The 19,584-nt window shown below is 38.8% G+C and overlaps 1 protein-coding gene across 1 annotated transcript in view; it reads right to left on the bottom strand.

Annotated features, from left to right (window-relative positions):
• The window catches only part of LOC139697590 (protein THEM6), a 126,561-nt gene that overhangs the window by 82,933 nt on the left and 24,044 nt on the right, over positions 1 to 19,584 (bottom strand). The gene's annotated exons all lie outside the window — the stretch shown is intronic.

The raw sequence follows: 19,584 nt of genomic DNA, 5'->3' as shown, positions 1-19,584 counted from the left end.
GATATATATGCATGCGTTTGAGCATTTACTTACTATATAATTATAATATATATATATATATATATATATATATATATATATATATATATATATATATATATATATTACATTAAATAGTAACAAACAATATAGAGAAACAAAAAAAGGAACACTCACACGTTGTTTCTTGATAATTTCAACGGAATTCTACTCCGTCTTCATCGGAAGATAGAGAAGTAATGACTGCTGGAATAGTGAAGGTGAGGGGTGCGAGAGAAAGGGAAGGGGGCCAGGGGAATGGGAGAACGGGAGGCGGAGGAGGGGTGAGAGGAATGGTTGGGGAGAGGAAAGGAAGAGGAGAGGCTAGAGGGGAGCGGAGATAGACAAGGAGGGAGAGGGAGGAGGTGAGATTGACACAAAATCGGAAAATAGAACAACATCGTCACCGCAACTATTGCAACATTCGAGACCCAGGTTCGAGAAATTCTTGAAAGACTTCTAGAAAGGATCATGCTTGTTAAGACCAAGCATCAAGAACAACTGGGTACTGCAGCATAAGAATGCGTCTGCCACAATATATTGACAATTCATGAGTGTTTGGCAAGTGAGAACATCCCTGTAGATCTTCAGCCCCCATATTCCTCCAATTCGAGAACTAGTGTCTTTATTTTCTTCCCCTCGATTGAAAAGTCAACTCAAAGGTCGTCATTTTGGGACAGTAAAAGACATGAAAATGACTATAACCAACCAAGGAATTTCATTAGCGGAGTTCCAGCACTGCCGTAAAGAGTGAAACAATCGTCTTCATTGCTGTGTGGCTTACCAAGGCAATTATTATATATACACACACAAACACACGCACGCATATAAGGGCAAATGCTCTGCTCGGAATCCGAACCTTTCCGCCTTCCTCATCAGCCTTGTGTTTGTTCTTTGTGTTTCCATCCCTTCTCCTTTTGCCTAATCCGTTGGGATATTTCTGCCATTAGGTGGGGTTTCCTGATTGAACGTATGTGTATATGAGATTTGTGCTTATTTTTTAGATTATCGGGGTTCTGAGAGGACAATTTGAGGGGTTGTGAATTTTCCGCCGCGTGGCCTATCCGCCCTTGAGAGGAGGGCGTGACGCACCGGGGAAGTTCCGCCGAACGCACGGGATCAATAATCGCAAAACACAACCCTATACTGGAAAAGCACCCTTCCCCATCGGAAGTGACCAATCCGATGGAGGATTCAATATCCACTATGTCGATAGAGTTTAGAAAAGGCATAATGTACAACACATCGCCCTAAGCTCTATCAAAATATTTCTTCGAGGATATCAGTGTCACGAGATCTGCAGCCATTGTTGTTATTCAATCGTTGGCAACTCCAGCAAATATTTAATTTCGTTTCCAAATGAATCTTGCTTTAGTGATGTCAGGGAACCTTGATTTCTGCAGTGGTTAATGAAAGATTTGGACGAATTGAAGTTTATACGATTGGATAAAATTTCACATACTCGATACGCCGAAGTGATCGATACACGAGTAAAAAGATATGATAAACGCTAAGCAGAATGACAATTTAGTTCAGAGTGATAAAGTATTTTTATTTGACTAGTTGATGTTTGCTACAGTTTCTTTGAAAATCTGTCAAGTTCATAAATAACAAATGCTTTTCACGAATAAGTATATAGTTGAGTGATAGTCGTAATCTTTTCGTAAGAATATACTTACTCCTCTAAGTAAGCAATTTTGGTATCACCGCGCAAAACATACCAATGTCTCGCGATTGTACTAGTCCCAGTATCTCTTTCTTCCCCTATGGGCATTTAATGGGCGCTTTACCTTTCTATACTAATGATACCGTCGAGCTATCATCACGCAAGGAAATACTCTCGATCGGTGAAGTTTCTCACCAGTCTGTACCTAAATAGAAAATGGCACGACTGTATGTAATCCCGATTGAAACAATACGAGTTTCATAAAACTATAATGACATTGATGAGGCATCGTTGGCTATTGATCGATGAGTTAAGTAATGACGGGGTTATATCCCGGGGGAAACCTTAGTGGCGCCTCCGACAACCAGTGGCGTAAAAGTGTCGTTGAGAGGAGTCTGGTTACGCCAACTTCTCATATTCCTCCATCCAGAAATTTTCTTCCCACAAGGATAGTTAACTTATTGTTTTTTACTTAATTACACGATTACGGTAATTATTCATTTTTCATGGGAAAATCCAAACGAAAAATAAAAGAAAAACATTTTTTACACACCCCCATGATCACATTATTTTGTACATTTTCCATTGCTATTATGTATCCACAAAGCTTTAAACGTACCTTTACTTTAGGTTTAAATTTGAATTGCATTTCCTTATGTGGAAGAAGCCTGATTCTTTGAAACAATTACTTATTAGGCAAAAGTCTGTTGTGTGATTACCCTTTCATATTCGGATGAAATAATGTATAGGTACTTCTCGGTTATATGAAGCACTAACTAAAGTTTGATAAGGAGGTTTGGGGTTGATTCTGTTGGCTTGATATTTATTTAGTTACTGAAGTTTTGTAGATATTTATTTAATATTAATTTTTAGATTAACCATTCGATTGATCTGTGTGGAGGGAAGAAGAAGATTTAGATTTGGCCATCGTGAAAGGGGAATTTCCATGTTCAAATGAAGAGAAGGAATACGAAACTGTGGAGGATCAGTTACGACCTGGTTAGCAGAACATCGATGATGATGCTCATTTTTGAAGAACTGAAAGCACAAGAGCAACTTTATATTGTATTAGGACTCTTATTTGCTCAAGCGCGAATGTTATTGAAGAAAAAAGATTGCTTTTAATGATAATACTGTGTAAGTAAAGAAAGCATTCCCACCTAAATGAAACAAAAACCTTTTTAATTTCATTCCATTACTGTTGTGTTGGTGAAGTCAGTGATGTTGACAAAACCGGTCACCTCTAAACCAAAGGTTGTACCGAGAACTAATATAATTTGTTCCCTAATGGCATAAACTTCGTATAAAATTTCTTCCTTGTGTTTCAAGGAGTGGCCTTCGGATTTGTACATGCATCATCCTCCTTTGCGTGAGGGTAATTAGAAATTTCTTGCATGTGACAATTTCAGAGAGAGCCCCGTACATTTTTCTGCCGTGTTGGCCTCAGGGGATAAGGGTGGTTTCTGGTCACGCCACGTTTAACTTTCATCTCTCTCGGCGAAGATTTAATGCCCACAATGAACCGAAAAGTAACATTCGCCATTAATATCAGTGTCGGGCACAATCAATAGCTGCGTTGAGCTCTTACGATTTGTTGGAATTCAACATCGACACAAGGGGAAAGATGTTAGCTCCTCATTATGTTGGTAGGCTATACTATCGTCGATTATTTAAGGGAAAATAACAGCCGCACATGTAAATTTAAGGAATTTCTTTATCTCTCAAATAGGTCGTGATAAGTAATGAAGGTGGGATCACGCACGGTAATTCTAAATTCCCGAAAAAATGATACCAAACCTTGTTAATCACCCATGACCTAAATGACTGGTGAATAATCAACCCCAGCCATACGGCCTGGTACCTTTGAGGGAAGGTATACATGTAGATGAAGATATGAAAACAAAATTCGTCGGCTTTGTATGCACATGAAACTATTATTTTTGTGACAATGTTTTCCCAAAATATTGCCTATTTTTATTCTCTTTACTCCCTTGTATCGGATCAAATTTACAGAAGGATTGATAGAAACTTGACTTCGTAGGAGAAGGATGGAGTAAAGCGAGGATAAAACCCTATTTTTCATCGAATAAAGTTGCACAAGAGAAACGGGGACAGTAGAGAGGTAAAAATAGTCTAAAACCACTCGATGTTACTCTTCAATCGACTCCTTACGCCCAAGCCACCAGCCATATTACTGCAATGGGATTACTTTACGTATCCCTGATCGTAATGGAATATTGGTGTTAATGCCAGCAGTTTCATCGATCACGATCGTCAACCCTTATATTTGAACTGAAGTCAAACGGTTTCCTGGAAGTTGTGGGGAAGTTTAGAAACAAGGGAAAAGAACATGAGTCATTTCTAGACCAAGCCGAAAATGTATGTGGCTTCATGAGTATAAAAGTCGCATCTTCAGTTGAACCCAAATACGAGTGATATGAAGTTAAATAATTTTTAGGATGTAGTTTTGTGATTTTTCTTAGGAAAGTGATAACCCTAAAACATAGCATTTCAAGGAACATTAAAAACGCTTAGAATTTTACACTGCTCTTTAAATCATGTATACATCCAGGGTAGGGTTATCTAAATCTAATCATCAAGAAAGCGGCACATAAAATCCTGCAGGTTATTCTGATGTACTTGACTTTTTTAAGTGTTTTAGGTGTGATCCATATTAATTGAATTTTCTGGAGTCTAGGAACTCAGGATGTAAGCCTATTTTATCAGAAAATTCCTCTCCTTGTCCAGCCACCGTTAATTCACGAGGAAAATAAAATAGTCGTCCTTTACCAGGAAAATATTAATTGGCTTACGGTAATTTCTAATGTTAGAAAGGTAATTGCACTTTATAAAATCTTTAAAATTCTACGAAGATATAAATCTTTAATTCATTTTTGCGGTGTGAGGTTATTACTTTGATTAAAGCACGTTAATAGCAGTAATCATAATTTTATTTCTACTTATCATATTGATGTATTGTATTTTTTATGGGAATAAGAATTGGATTTTTTATAATGAAAATTGTATGGAAATCTTATGTAAGTGAATAAGCATAAACAAAGCATACCCCCATCATGAAAATGACTTAGTTTATTTTTGATTGTTACATCGATATTCTTATTGAATAGTCAAGTTAAAGAAGATTGGTGATATCCATGACTTATTTCATATAACTCTTTCTGCTTCATTTACGGGTGACCTGATGGAAACATTGCGCCCTCATACTTATTATTATTCGCCGATTTATATTCTTCCACATGAATTCAATATGTCGTGTTAAGACGTACATACTTTATTCACGTCTCACCCAAGTACCACTCTGCGCCTTCAATTGAATTAATTACCTTCCACCGAGTAGAAGGGGAAGAAAGGTTATTTATTAGGGATAATAATTTTTACTTGCAAGCTAAAGGGTTTGGCTAGAATTCACAGGAACCCCGTTTGATTTCCAAGGCAATCTTCCAGCGACTCCCTGCAACTAAAATGTTTGAAGTTGAGCATTTAAATTCAAGGGCGTTTTCCTTATTTTTAGGAAAATTTTACGCCTTCCGAATGCTGACCGGAAAAGAAGGGACTATCGATCCAGCCGGTGCAATCGACCGAACACCCTCCTCGCCGTCAGGTTGAAGTTGAAGGAAAGAAGTGCTAATCAAAAAAAAAACTGGCCTTCGAAAATGATAATTTCAAGGACATATTTTTGTGAATATTATGATACCGAATTTCATTCCACCAGAATAAAATGAGTCTGATAAATCAGGTGGCTGGGAAATATGAAATAGTTTTTTCCATGATGTCAAATACCCGCAAAAAGGATGTGTTACTGAAGTTTATGTTGAAGAGATTTAGAGGAAGGTTTGAGAACTTGTCTGCTAAAATATGAAAATGGGATTAGACACTGTAAGGCGACTTCGGTATTTTTCTGAAAAAAGTGCCACAGTTTTTTTATCAAATTTCACGCATTAATAGGTAGATTTATTGCTTATAAAGCAAGAAATCGTTGCTCTTAAACACGAATTCCTTTTGATTAACATAATTTTGCGTTGAAATCAAAATTCATCTACTCAAGCAGCAAACAATTTTAAAATAATTTTTTTTTTAAATCCGAAAAGATTCTGTCGGACAGGATTGCTCAGAATAAAATCAATTGCTCTGAATTAGAATTTTCTATAAGAAACTTATCGGTTGTGTGAGATTGAATAATAAATTAAGACTTGTGTTCTTTCATTGTACGTTCCGATGTCGATTCTCACTCGGAGGTAAGATTTAAAAGCCTTATAGAAAGTGTTCCTTGTTGAAGTTAACAAAATATGTTTTCATTACTTTCCTAACTTGCGTGTTCAGCACTGAATCACATTAATTACGTAAAAAATAGAAGTGTTCATAATAAATTATTATGCTCACTGATCAAATATCCTTCTCACGTAGTCTCCAACACTGAGAGTTGACAGTAGGGAGCATCTCGCTTTCCATTCTAAAATAAATAGACTTGGCGGACTGGTAGGCATGCCGTGGATATGTGTCACATACATGTTGAACGAAATGGAGTTCTTTCGCGGAATGTTTTATGACTCCTCAGGGGTTACGCAATGGAAACATTTATTATTCAACGCGAACCGCAGAGATTTACAGAGAGTAAGGGGGACTTGTAGCAATGCGGTCGGCAATTAAAGTTCCGCAGTACAACCTTTATTGGCAGTGGTATAATAAGGTGAAACCTAAGCATAGACGTTGAGACTTTAAACTATGAGAAAGTTCTAGATTCCGAGCGAGACGCTCTTGTTTCTTGATCATCGTTATACAAATCAACAGGGGGATCGAGATGGTGCGGGGGCTAACGTACTGGCTTCCCACCCTGAGGGCGCGGGTTCAAATCCCGGCGGTGTCGAATATTTTTCAGAGGTATCTCGATCCCTTCTTGAGGTGCTATGTGGAGGGCACTTTGAGGGAGTACGCCGTCTGTCGGATGGGACGTTAAACTGCGGACCCCTTGGCGCCTTTCGTAAACAGTAGGCTAATGCCGACGCCGGGTTTCTCTCCACCCTTCATCCTTTCCTGTCCATCCCCTATGGCGCAAATGACCTTAGCTGTCGGTTGCCTCCCCTCAAAACTACTACTACTACAAATCAACAGTAAAAGTTTCCTTTCGTGTTTATGATAGTTAATCTGACCACCAGCTATGCTCAATATATTTTTAATTAAACATGCAATATTTAATGGAAAGAGTGCCGCCGAAAAGAAATAGGTCCTTCATTAAGTGGTTGTACCCAGCATTTTTATGGATTTATGGATATTTTGGTTGGCACCAAGGTTTCGGATCACCAATAGCATCATCAATAGAGAGAGGAACGGTTTCTTTTGATTTAGAAGTACCTTTTGTAATGATTTCACATTTCTGACAGGTATGGTTTCCGAGGAAGATCTGGTACCCGAAAAATCACATAGCTTGGGTGGAGCTGCAGGTGCCCAAAGAGGCTTGCCCAGAAATCGAACCCGGGCCCTCCGGTCAGTAGTCAAACGCTCTACCCCTAGAGTACCGTGATCAACTTTTGTATAATTTTAAATATGTATTTAGCTTTTTTTCGTAAAGATTATCTTTAAAAATGAACCTGCTCGGGCTAATCAAAATTATACCATAGATACACGATTGAATGTTCGTCAGAGTGGTATGTTAATATGTTTTCCCAAAATTTCCTTGGCAAGCTATATTTTTCACTTGGAAACGTTAGCAAGGAATTAAGTTGGAACCCTTGTTCCCCGGCCGCTGTTTAATGCCAAACGGGACATCTATGAGATGCGACACGCGCCTTTACAATTCCACTCCGTGTCAGCGCACATGTACACTGTCCAATGTGGTGAATGTCCATTTTGGTGAATGTTTAACAGGGTGAATATTCATTTAGAAAAATATTCATGTAATAATGTTAAATTTGGTGAAGGCTCATTTCGACGAATATTCACTCACCAATCCTGAGTAAACTGAGTAGAGAATACTCGCCTTCGAGAGCACATATATAAAGAATGGCTGCTGTCCCACAGAAGTATCGGGGAAGTTCTCAATTCCTCTCTTGATATAAAATGCCACCAGATGCAAGTTTATATCATTCACCTCGACGTGCTAATATATTTTGGAATGAATTGTTCATCCATAGTTTACAAAATTTAATTAAAGGGATAAGAATAGTGTTGAAGTAACTGCCATGCCTGTATCTTCTTCTTGTGAAAAATAATGAGGATGAGATTTTATTGAATGCAAATAAAGAGAATGCTGAGATGGATAGGAATGTTATTCCGCTGAAAAATATTTTTCATTAAATTCCTCATGTTGCGTGGTTTTGGCTAAGAAAGTTTGAAATTTCTAAGCTAAAAGCTCTGTCGCCTGACATCGATCATAAAGAAGCAGATCAAAAATAAAAGTTTGCTTGTGTACGACGATCTTAATCGGGCTGCCAGTTCTTCTGAGCATTTTTTAAAGAAAAATACAATATGTTATGGAAGGAGAGTGGTCGAAAAGATAAAAAGTCTTTGCTTCAGTGGTAATGACGTGTTTTTACGCGTATCTAGATGCAGCACCGTTTGGTTTCAAGTTAATCTCCTAATTGAAAATGTTGAGAAATGATCAATTCATAAAGACATTCAACTTTCCTATGATCTAAAGGTAATCAGAAAAAGAAAAAAGAGAAGATAATGATTAAAATGAAATGTGAGAAGCTTAGCCAAACTGCCCCGAAGGGCGCAAATATTCATATTACCAAATACTTCGCCCGAATATGCATTGCATATGTATTTACTTTGAGTGAACCTGCACTTAATGGATTAAAAAAAGTCAATACTCTGTAAAAAATACTCACAGAGGAAACTTAAAGACGATAATGCTAGAAAATCTATGATGTAAAAAATAATGCGAGGTTACATTCTTGAATGACTCCGCTGGTGAAGGTATCTACGGTAGTCGAGCCTATCTTTGCATTTGTTATTTCAACTTCGACTAATAATTGGCCCTGAGTGGGCAGCGGAGTCCCGTTGAATTAAAGTGTGACGGTAGCTTAACCTGTGAAGTTTATTCGCCGCTTTCAGGGGTCGGAATATATTGATCTGAACGAGCGGCTGAAAGTTAGTTCTGAGAACTAAGTTAGGACAACGACACCTCAGGCTATGGGTGCATCCTTAAACAGACCTCGCCGTGTTTACCCGTGAAGCCATCTGGACCATACTCAATCCTAATTGGTGAGTACAAAGAGCTGACAATCGTGTAAAGGAGACATGGCAGGATTATGCGCCAGCGCAGCCGAGTATTCCAAGATCTATGTATTATTGTTTTTACTCTATACTTTCCATCATAGAAATATTGGAAATAAGAATTGAGGGGGTTTCCCGTTGCCTTCTTCAATAGCTTCTTTAACTTAACACCATCACTCAATGGCCGCCCTTCTAGGGTCAGACACCTTTGAAGCCGCCTCCCTGAGAAACAGACGCTGCGCAGACTACCTTTCGTCTGGCTCTTAACCTTCGATCTGGCGTGGGTGACCCCATCAGGAGCAATCAGGATCATTGCTCCCGCCAGCGCAGCTCTAGGGTTTATCGGGACGTAAAAACCCCTCCACCACGTCAAGGTGTTAGTCCATGGGAGGGGTAGATCTAATGTATTTGTTAATTTTCTGCCCTTCAAAAGTAGAATGCTAACTTTGGATTAGTAACTGTGTTGGATTGAAACCCCCACTTTTTCATGAGTTTATTTACGTGTCTTCTTTGTGTAGTCATTGGAGTAGTTACTAATCGTAAGCTACTCGTAATGTGTATAATGGATTTTGTATGAATGGTGTCCGGCCGCGGCCAATTACGAGCGCCTCTTGCGTTTATCGCGTGGTGCCATGTGTGTACGGAAGATGTGGAGTAGAGGTAGTATGGTTGGTTAGCCTACAGAAGCTGCCATTCTTCCTTGCGGCGACTTGATGCGAGAGAGGGAGATTTCCAAATCTTTAGTGCACTCTTAGGTGACAAGTTTCAACTCCATTTCATTCGTGAGCTTTAGTATTTCCTTTAAATGGAAATGTCTGAGTTGACTTTTGGTGGAAAAATATGGTCTCATCTGAGAGAAAAATAAAATAAAATTTTAGATAGCACTAATCGATGTTCCCCGTACCTAAGCCTACATCATATATCTAGAATTTTTTTACTATCAATGTTAAATAATTTACCACTATTTGATTGATATTAAATGTTATCATGAAAACCGTCCAAGGGATTTTCACGAAATGGGTCGTGTGTACCGTTTTCAGGTGAGAGGGAGGGACTTAGCTCCACGTCACCCTAGAAAATTGTCATTGCCAGAGCGAGTTGGAATTCTCTAAAAGAATTGCAGCATTTTATTTCTGTTAAATAAATGTAGAACGTAATTGTTGGACTACTGATTCTGAGGAGCAGAGTGAAAGATTAAAATAATATTAGATAAAAAAACATTGGTTCTGTTCAGTATTCTGCTCTTTGGTCCCTATGGATTTTGGTGAAGTGGTAATTAAAATAAAATCAATTTATTTTGAGAAGTTCTTTTTATAATTCGAAGTAAATAAAGGTTATAATTCATATTTAGTTCTGTGTTTATTCTTTATTAATGTCTCTGGCATATATTACATTATTAATGTGGATGATTTTGGATCATGCTACTTGGAAAAGTATTACGTAGAAAAATTAAATGTTTAGCATAGAGCTAGGATTTCAGTTACCTTCGACGGGCAAAGCTCGTTCCTCATTGTGTTGTTTTATTCAAAAGGTCAGAAACTCTTTAAGAGCTTTGGAATACCAAGGAGACATTCCGCGATAAGGCTATTTAATAATGCAAGTAACTAATCTTCACGATGTTGCCTGATGTCCCCTCGTGGAAAATGGCGGATCACCTGAATTAAAACGGCCAAATAATATGAGCTACTACGGGATGGAATAGGGAATCTAATCCTCGGTGTTGAGCTCGTTCCTGTAAACCATGTTTTTTGGAATAAATGTACAGTTTCAGCTTTGTATGCGGCCTGTGACTATTGGGGCCGATTTTTAAAATTGAGAGTTACGTCCCAGTTTTATGGTCCTCCTAATTTTTTCCGTCAAACAACCTTCATTAAAAAGTTACTACTTCTCTAAAGGTACCCAATAATTTCTTTGCAGATGTAAAATGATTTAAAAACGCAAACGCCATGACTCCACCATCGTAGAAATCAAATACGTAGAGGTATTTTTAAACCATTAGAACGTGTTCCGTGGTCGAGCATTCTTGGGTTCGTTGCCATGTTACGACTTTTGGCCTTCTTTGAACTGTCGCGTCCACAGGCGCATATTTTTTTTATTTTGGAAATGAAAAAATAGTAACTTTGTGATTCTACTGAAAACTTATTATCTGTATCGTAATAAATATTCAATGGAATCACAAAGTTACTATTATTTTCATTTCCAATATGAATCGATTCCATAAAGTTACGCCGAAAACCATCAATTATGCAAATTTATTCACATCAATATCACCATTATGGCATGTCTTACTCAAGTGACGATGGCTGTTTAACCACGCATTGGTATGATTAGCTCAACCACATATTTATATACTTGGTCTGCCCCAAAATTATATAGAATAAATCCGGGAAAACATTTACCGCAGATCAAAGCACAAATCACTAAAATTATTCAAAATAGCACCCTTCTAATGCCAATAATGCCAGCGCCTAGGCCAGTCGCGGTACGCTTCCTAGAAGGAGTCGACGGAAACTTCGTTCAGACACCTCATCACGATCTCTTTGACATTATCCAGCGTGCTGATATGCTTGCCTTTCTTTTTATTCTCGGGAACAAAAAGAAGTCCTGGCGGCGCCTCATCGGGGCTTTAGGGCAGCTGGCGCAGTGTTGCCACCTTATGCTTGGCCAGGTACTTGATCATGAGTTCAGATCTTTCGGCAGCATCTAGGGTACCATATTGGCACACACCTTTCCCATGGCTTAATTTTATGCAAGAATGCGAAGCGCTGTGGTTTTTGGAATCTTTGACTCTTCTGCTAACATGCTGACACTCAGGCGTCGATGGAAATAGTACGTGTTTCACACTTTTTGCACATTTCCCCGGCACTGTGTCTTTGACGGTTCTCAAGGGCGTTCCTCGTCGTCAACTTCCCCTCTACCCTTCCGGAACATTTTTTTTCCCGCGGAAAACTATTCCTTGGGATATTTCATCTACGTAAGCATTCTTAGCCATAGCTATTACACGACCTCGGCTCAGCACAATATTTTATCGCGTATCGTTGCTCCATGAAACGTGGCATTGTGATTTCGTGAGGCTAACCTCAAACAGGGGTACAGTCTAGCAGTGATACAAACACTGCAGTGGCACGCAGACAACTAACGCGAGTCCTGTAGCTTTCCCAAGAACTCTCGCCATTTCCCCCGCCACAAATTGTCCCACTCCAGTAGTCTCCATTATCGGAAAATAATCGTAGTAGTAGTAGTTTTGAGGGGAGGCGACCGACTGCTGAGGTCATTTGCGCCATAGGGGATGGCCAGGAAAGAATAAAGGGTGGAGAGAAACCCGGCGTCGACATTAGCCTACTCTTTACGAAAGGCGCCAAGGGGTCCGCAGCTTAACGTCCCATCCGACGGACGGCGCACTCACTCAAAGTGCCCTCCACAAAGCACCTCAAGTAGGGATCGAGATACCTCTGAAAAATATTCAACACCGCCGGGATTTGAACCCGGGCCCTCTGGGTGGGAAGCCAGTTCGTTAGCCCCCGCACCATCTCGATCCCCAAAAATAATCGTTCGCGTATATTTTTCGGATAAACCCTGTATACTACCAGGCCCTAAAAAACTTCTCTCGGGCTTTAATGCTCATCTCAAACGATATTTTACATTTTCTATTATAATTTCTGCCTAAAATAATAATTTTTTTGGAACTTAATATAATTTTACCCGGCAAGCCTCTCTGGGCACCGGTAGCTCCACCCAAGCTGTGTGATTTTTCGGGTACCAGCTCTTCCTGGGAAACCATAACCGGCACAGGGAAAGGAACTGGTCCCCTACACTGATGTTGGAATATCACTCGCCGTCGGGCTTAGTACCGGGTGAACCCTACCATTACCTACCAAACCGACCTTCACGTTGATTACTGTGTTAATGGTTTTTTTTATAATTTCTCCGGATATTTTTTATTTTTATTTTTTTAATTTTGTCCACAAATGAAATAATATAATCCATTCTATAAAGAAATTTCTATATTTTCCCTAGTACGACCCGCGAGCTAGGTGTGGTATCTGTTGATAGGATAAGGTTGTTTATAATTTTTCTATGAATTACATAGCTTACGGCGGTGAAACTTGGAGGATTCCACCGGTCACCTATTAATAACAATTTACTTGGGAAAATTCCACAACCTGGGCCACGTGATCTCTCCCTCTTCCCTCCCCCTCGGTGCTCCCTCACGGCCGGTCAGTGGGGTGGTTAGTCGGTGGGGTGCTTTTCCTCTCTCTCTCTCTGAGGGGGATGGAGGGATGAGAAGAGCTAGTGGATGTCCCTCTGTTGGAGGAGCGAAGATCAATAGAGAGGGAGGGTGGAAGGGGGGGACGTGCTTGGTGAGGGGCGGATTGCCGCATTAACGTCGGCGTCCTGCAGAGCTCGGTCTCAATGAGAAATTAGTGGTCTAAAAGCGAAAAGGGTGACTGACGAGGAAAAAAATTGAAAGAAGTGAACCGTGGCTCTGTATAAATGTTGGTTGTAACAAAGTTAACCATCGCTTGTTTATTCGTGACAAGACCCTCAAGACCCAAAAGTGTGGAGGGCGTGATTAATGAATTTAGAATCGAGTCTAACAAACGATCGATCGACCAATTTCTATCGCTTTCCAGGAGATTTCCAATTCAAAACTATTACCTACAATCAAACACGTTTTTATAATGTTATTATTTTATGACAAATAATTACTTGCAAGTGATAAGTCCAATGGTGAAGGATGAAAAAAATGCTGTATTAAACGGTCTTATTCGAAATTAATAGAAAAAAATTAAGAAGAGTTAGAATGATCGTGGTGAGTTATCATCATTAACCGGAATAAATCTTCAGTATTCAAACTAATATGGGTGCGAATCAACTACAGTCAGTATAAGTACACGATCTGTCCCAAGAATAAGTGGATTTATTCCGGGAAAAAATGTTATTGCATATCAAAGTACAAATTACTAAAAATTCTTCAAAATTGCACCCTTGTGCATCGGCACATGGATGCTAGCGCCTCTGGTAGTCGCTGTACGATTCTTTGACTACTTTTAAGTGAACCTCGTTCCGACATCTCGTCACGGCTTCTTTAACGTTATCCAGCGTTCCAAAATGGCTGCCTTCCTAGATTAATTTTATATTTGGGAACAGAAAGAAGTCCGGCGGTGTCACATCGGGGCTGTAGGGCGACTGAAGCAGCGTTGTCACCTTGTGCTTGGCCAGGTATTCGGTCAGGATTTTAACAAAAATAGTACATTCCTTATCTTAATGATTTCAGTTTATTTCTTCACTCACTCGCTCAACATTGTGGCCAGAGTCAACTCTCCCCAATAATTCCAACCCGCATCTAGCTCTGACGAAAGCATACCTGTTTAATATAAAGTAATATTCAGTAATACATCTCAGTAATGTGACATATGGTTGTAAAAACCCATGCACTCAGGGAATTAAGTGCACAGCATGCCAAAAATGGAAAGTAAAGGGAAATATTAATACGCTGTTACGCTTGGAGTTAAAATTGTTTTGTTTTTGACTCTGATATTCGAAAAGGTATTTGAGCTGACGTTTAATTCACATCTGGAGGGCTATTAAACATGCTAGACTTAGAAGTTCTAACCGAAACGGAAGTGCTAAGTAATGACCGAAATCATATCCCCAAGCAATTCACAATAACTGGTGAAGCATGGCATAGATCACATGGAAGAGGTCGTAGATTTAAGTATTTTTGCTGGAAAAATACGTGACGCGTTTTAAGTTTGCCAATTGGTTTAATTTTAGTTTAATAAAGGAAAACAAATTTGAAGAGCGGTTATTATATGTTGAGTGAATAAGTTCTAGTATATTATCCTCCTGATTTTCAGAATTGATGATATACCAGCCATTAGCATTAATTATTTACTTTCGTGAAACGTTAGGTACATTTTTAAAATGGTTGAAAACAGTATCTTTCGAAATATGTCCTAAATATCAACAGTTCATTTGACCCGAAGAATCCGTGTGATTTTGAGACTAATTACTGTAACAATTTAGCATATTTGAATGATAATTTGTGCGTTTAAAGAGCATCCACAAGTCAAACTATGACACTTAAAAAATTTAATAACAGGTCTCCGTGTTTTTTCGCTGCACAAAACATACTCTTCACCCAAATTTGGTGTAAAACGATAAAATTTTAGACCCATACATTAAAAATAAACATTTGAGATTTAAAAATGGTGTTTTCAGAAATTCGTGCCAATAAGCGGGAGACACCGCTGAAGTCAGTTATAAAATCGGACCTGAGACTTAAGGTGTGTCACAACTATGCTATCTAAGTCAGTCGTCGCATTTAAGAAAGAACAAAATTTGATTGTTTTTTAACATCTGGTTCCAAAAAAAAGGAACCTTAAAGAAAAACGTTTCGTGGGAACGTTGCAGTTTTAGTCTATATTTTTATAAGGGAATGGATAGGAGAGGGTAAAATAAAGTAGGGTAAAAATAAATATACATATTTTAAATTTAGATAAATGCTTTTTTTCATCAAATATGAACGTATTTGAACAAATACATTAAAGATCTAACCTCCATATCTACACCTCTTTTTTCAGACCAACGCTCCCCCTAGTAGCAGCGACCAACCTTCCTATTAACCTGCAATCAAATACTTCATTCTCCATAGGTGGTCGTTGTAGGGAAATTCCATCAAAAGCGATCTAGAATGTTGAACGTTCTAAAATTCAAGATTTTATAAATGAGAGGAAAATTATCTTCACTTGGCTCTCGAGGCAATACTGCTTACAATTGTCAAAGCGTAAAACTCCATTGTGTTCAAGATATCGTTCTCGAAAAACAATTAGCTCAATGACTATTTTCGTAGATGAGCAACCAGTGTGTTCCATATTTTGGATTAAATATACTGGTTAGAATTGAATCAAGCGCAGCGTGGAGGTGCTAGATTTGTAAAACGTTGTTACAGGTTGCATGTATGATAAACTTGCTATCGTATCCGAAATATTAGGGCAGCTAGGTTTGAAATCACTCATGGAGCGAAGTTTAAATTACAGATCAAATCTCTTTCATGAATTCGAAGGTCCCTTTAGCAGTGATGTTGAAAATATATCTTTACTCCTATCGTACTACGATAGGAGAGATCATGCCAATAAAATTAGAGAGATTAAGTGTAAAACAGATAGATTTAAGATGTAATTTTTTCCACGAAAGATAAGGGTTCATATTAATATTGTCCGACCTCGGTAGTGTCGTGTTGGGGTAAAAATTAATCAGGTGTCAGGTTCACCCCTTTCCACAAACCCTAGCGGTGGTTTGCATGGTACTAAAATATGAATTACCTTACTTCTATATAATTCCTTGATTCAGATATTCACGAATAAAATTCGGATGTTTACTATGGAAAGCTACAACTTGTGACAGTACTATTGATAACCATCTCAATGTTTTACACCGAGGTCGGCTCGGTTGGAGAGAGTATACATATATTGCCGACATTAATTTGACAATAATTGTATTGATTGCGAAACGATAAATTTACTTAGTTTAGTAAGATCTCTGTAGCTATTACGGAATATTTCAACCCTTATGTTTTGCTAAAAACATGTCTCGTGTTGTCTAGTTTCGCAACTCTAGGATTTTGTATCGACAAAATTATACTCATAATAAGTCAGTGAGGTCGGGATGTCAATTATGCATGGATTAATTCCATTTTTCGTGTCGAGGAAAGTGGCATCCCTTGTAGTTACATTTCACTGTAAACGCTGATCCGTTGCTCGAACGGAAGCTCATGATGTGTGAAATTTGACAACAGCGCACGCCTGGTCACACGAAACTCTTTCATCAAGATGGACACCAAGGTTCTTCTGCTCATCGATAAATCCTATGGTGTTCAGTTACTCAAACAGTTTCTGCATTAATGAAAGACCCGAAAGGAATCGTTAAAGTCACTAGCCAGGGTTTGTCGGTCGAGACGAGATTCCTGGACGCCAAAAATGAGCGCTGGGGAAAACAAAATAACTGAAGGAGGAAGCCGCGGCTTTGAAATTCGCATGGGGCATATTTCTCGCTCAGGATCACACATAAAAAATTCATGAGAGAGAATCCATTCCCATTGCTGTTTCCCTCCCTCTCGCAAAACATGCCGGCGGCGATGGTGGAGAAGGGTGGGGGAAAGTTCAAACTCCGAGATGAGACGTCCCGGGCAAGAAAGGGGATGAGGAGGAGGGAGGAAGGGTATGAAATGAATAATGAGCGGAACTTCTATTCACGAAAGTCAAGGTGTGGTGTATTTTCATTTTTTTATCCCACCTTAAGCCGGCGAAAGAAGGCAGAGAAGAGAGAGAGAGTGTGTGTGTGTGTGGAGGGCATGGGTTTGATCGACATCTTACATTCAAAAGCGCCACGGGGTTGGAAGTGGAAGGAGGATGAGTCCTGGATGTTAGACGAAGAGCGAACTGGAGTGAGCGAGAGATAAAGGAAGAAAACGGTGCGGTATTGCCATTACGCGTTTCCACCGATAAGGAAATGGCTTTGAATATAAATATTTCAAAAAAAAACATACACCCGGGAATAAATGCGGACGCGAAGGATCCGGCATTCATTGTACTCTCCAGACTTTTGAGACTGGGGGCGAAAGATGAAGATTAAGTTGGGGACGAGATGAATATAAGCAAAAGAAAAATACACTCGGGGAGAGGGATCGGAAAAGAAACCGCAAACAGGGGAATCATTAACGGGATGGCTCAAAAGGTTGGCTTACAAACTCCATGTACATTGCTTACAATGTAAGCACGTTCAACTTTGCGCTCGAGGCTGTACTCATTGCCTTGCTGATAAAAAGAATCATGATGAAAATCTTTGAATAGGTAAAATTATAAAATATCTTGCGAATGAAAAAGTGACCTCAATCACTTGATTCACATCTACACAATACTGCGCAAGCCAACTTATGGGTGTGTGGCGGGGGGAGTTACGGTACCATTTATATATGCACTACTTTTATTTCATACGATACACCCATTTGAAAACCTGTATTAGCTCAGATAAAAAAAAACAAGTCTACATTAATGCCTATATGAATCATGCATAATTAGTGTTTTTGACTAAATCATTTAATTTTTGTCTTTAATTTAACATATATGGATGTTTGGATTCGATTTCTATGGTTCTATGATTGCCTCTCGCGTTAGGGAAGTACAAATAATGGAATCTTTCTGTGATGGTACCTAGCTCATATTTTTCACTCCAGTGGTCGACTTAGAAGTCGTAAAAAAACCTAGGTGTTTTGTGTATTTCATAAAGTTTATCTTAACTGCCCTGTTTGTGAATCAAGGGTTTCCCAAACTAATTCTACCTACATACCCATCATGTCTACTCTCTTCTAGTAATAATTTTCCATAATTAGCGGATTTTCCCTGAACCGCTTCCAATGGTAGGATAAAAGTTTCTTCTATTGATACATAATACTATTTACGTTTTTCCAATAGTATTTAACTAAATCAAAGTAATGCACCTCTCTTGCTTTTTTGTTACCTCATAACATCCGTTCACATAAATTAGAGTAAAACATGTAGAGCTAGCAATAGCTATATTCCGTTAGGTTGACTACATAGTTTCTCTACAGGATTATCATGCTTCTCACTTGAGAGAACCTTGCGTATGAAGTACCACATTGAATCAAAAAAAGTTATTGAAAGATAATCAATAGATCTCAATAGCTTCGGAGAATTCCATACTTATGCTTATAGAATTGAAATATCTATTACCATAACAGAAATAATATTTCACAATCTCGACAGTCGTCTTGTCAGTATCGCAGGACAGGATATTTAAATCCATGCTTTATATTAATGTGTTATGATGTAAAAGTACTTTCTTCATCTACAATTTCAGCTTACGGCAGGGCCACCAAGAAAAACGTTGAGAGCAAATGGAAAGCAGCAGGTGCATGATTAGTTCAATGTTTAAAGATTTTGTAATTATAGTATATTTGGGCATCCACATCCGCACGATTTCATGCCAAGAGAAAGTAGAGCCACCATGGATGCTGAATAAATATGCATTTACGTGCATATATTTTTTCTACAGTTACAGCTAACTTTGTGTAACTGGTGATCTCCTGCCATTTTTTATTCAGTTTATTCTTTTACATTCGCAATGTTTAATCAAAACTATTTTGGATCAATGCAAAAAATATAGTACGTACCTCTTTCGAATTCTTATTTCAGTCATTCTCGCATTTTGACCCACAATAATGAATATGAATGCAACGAATCACGAAGAGCAACAATAAATGGAAGCCACTTTTTTAAAGGCGGCCATCAGTTTAAAAAAACCCTTGATTTAAACACCGTTTACTACATGGGTTCATATAGGGGATCATTTAAAGTTACACTTGAATGATTTGTCGTAAGGTTAATGGGGTTGCGAGCTGAGATTATCGTACTTTTTACTCCCAAGTTTTTGGCCCGACGCTATATATTAAATGAAGCCAACCAGAATTAAATTGCAGCTGAAAGCATAAAACACAAGACACGCTAGAGTCGTTCACCTCTGAACATCGATGGGGGGAGAGAGTTCAGAAAGGGGGCGGATGTTCAACGGAGGTGGATGTAGGAGGAAGAGACGGTTGTCTTTCAGTCCTCTTTTCGACCTCTTATCCTAGATGCGAAACT

Source organism: Hetaerina americana, unplaced genomic scaffold (genome assembly GCF_022747635.1).
Source record: "Hetaerina americana unplaced genomic scaffold, ioHetAmer1.1.p SCAF_8, whole genome shotgun sequence".
In the NCBI taxonomy this organism is placed as follows: domain Eukaryota; kingdom Metazoa; phylum Arthropoda; class Insecta; order Odonata; family Calopterygidae; genus Hetaerina; species Hetaerina americana.
This window is presented reverse-complemented; position numbering and strand designations above follow the sequence as displayed.